The sequence below is a fragment of the Bombina bombina genome, chromosome 11, assembly GCF_027579735.1.
Source record: "Bombina bombina isolate aBomBom1 chromosome 11, aBomBom1.pri, whole genome shotgun sequence".
Taxonomy (NCBI): domain Eukaryota; kingdom Metazoa; phylum Chordata; class Amphibia; order Anura; family Bombinatoridae; genus Bombina; species Bombina bombina.
In genome coordinates, this window is record NC_069509.1 from 33,128,871 (window position 1) to 33,131,095 (window position 2,225).

Sequence of the window (2,225 nt, forward strand, 5' to 3'; positions counted from 1 at the left end):
GCTGCCTAACTCCTAACCTTTGTTTTACCTTATCACTCTGTTGCAAACAACCATACAATTTTTATTGTTTTTTCATTCCCAGCAGTTGTGGTCCAAATAACTAAGCTGCACACATTTTTTTCTTTCTTAGCTGTGCCTGACAATACTATTTCTTTTCTGTGGTTTCATATGAGACCTTTACAACTTTACATGTTATGACAGTGGTGCAAGGATTGCACTTAGCTATCTCAAAGAATCATATTGGCCTGGTGGATAGATCACCAATCCATTTCTCTGGGTGCCCTTTATTCACCTAACTTGGATAATAATGATAAAAGCCAGTCTCTTGGGTTGGGGTGCAGTCTGGGGAGTTTGGTGTCCTCGTGAAGCAATGTTACCAATAAGTATCTTGGAACTCTGTGCAATCTTCATGTTCCTTCAGAGCTGGCATTCTTTTGAAAAGAGAAACTGGCCCAGTTATGGCTATTATCAATCATCAAGGGGGGCTTGCAGTTCCCTAGCAATTAAGGAGCCTCATGATTTTTGAAATTGGCAAAGAAATTTTTTGTACAATTTTCTGTAAGTCACATCCTATGAGTGAACAACTGGGAAGCAGATTTCCTCAGATGGCAATCCCTTTGTCCAGAGGCATAGTTTTTCCATCAAGGAGTTTTCAACCAGAATGTTGAACATTGAGGTTTCCCAGAGATAGACTTGATGGTTTCTATTTCAAAGAGCCATAACTCATATTGAATAAGTACATTCTTCAGTAATTCTGATTGCTTCAGAAAGGTCCCATAGAACTTGATTTGCGGATCTGATTCAGATGTTCAGATTTCTTCATGTTCTCTTCCACTTTGGCATGACTACTGTCCCATGGTCCCTTTATCATAAAGATCTCAAGTCTCTCAACTTGAAGGCTTACAGACTGAACACCACATTTTAAAACAAAGCGGTTTCTCTGATGCTGTACAGGTCGCATTATTTCAGGCCAGAAAGCCTGTTACAGAACATTTTCTCACAATATTTGGAAAGTTTTCTCTTTCCTGGTATGAAAAACAGGAACATTTTTAAGTGTCCTGACATTCAAGACTTTGTTCAGGCTTTAGTCAGGATAAGCCTAGTGTAAAGTCTATTTCAACTATGTAAGTGGAACGCAACTACAGATCAATTATTGTTTTGTATCTCCAGGGTTTTTGGGCTATTTAGGTGAGCATAGACCAGTAAACCTGTGGTGAATTAATATTAAGTTAGAGGTTCAATGCTGTTGGTACTATCACAACATGAATCCTTCTAAGCACAATATTTCCAATACTATTAGACTGGCACAGTATGGAAAAATAATGAAAAAAATGATAGAAGAAAAATATGCTTCTAATTTAAAGAACTTGAGAGAACAAAAATTCTTTTTGAAGCTTACATTAAATAAACATGTATTGCAGGAGAGAGTTGGTTAATCCTTGTAAGAAGTAAGCTTGGTTTGCAAGAGATATACTTTTAACAAGTCACAGAGAATGCTTCAGTTGTCTTGTAGCTGCTACTTTGTAGCTGTGTTTATTGTGAGCTACTGCTGCAGAGTAAGAGAGGAATTTGGCAACATGCCCAGACTTGCGGTTGCAAAAAACAGTTTTTATTTTGAAATAGTTAAATCCTCTTCAGTTCAAGCTTGTAATCTTAGAGCTCAAAGTGTCTTGTTCTTAAAGCAGCATATATATTATGAAGTGAGAAAGGAGACAGTGATTCCCCAGTATGAAATAGTGTGCAGAGTAATTTAGAAAACTGCACGCCTGTCAGCTTCAGTTAAATTAAGAGTGATGCTGTAAGTGTACAATAACAATTCAGCAGTTAAGTTCTCTAATAGTATGCCTGGAATAAAATTAAGAGGTAACTTAGCTGTAAGTCCAAGGATGCAAACAGGATATTTCAGGGGATGTAATCCTTGTAGAAAATAGTCCAGAGTAATCCAAGCAAACAGTCCTTTGTGAAAGCAGTTGGTTTGAGAACAACAATGCAGCTCAGAGACTGCGTGTAAGCTGTTACTCCTGCTAATGAAAATAACTAAGCACCTGCTTGCTGACAGGTGGAGCCTTAAGTAACATGAAAGTGAGAGAACCATGTGATAAGAAGTGAGAGAAGTAAAACATGAAATGGAATCCTGACACCTAGTGTCAGGGTTTCACCCTGCTTTCATTTGTTATTTTCTCCTTGCTTCCAGTTTTACTCACCTGTCTCTCCCCTCGCTTCCT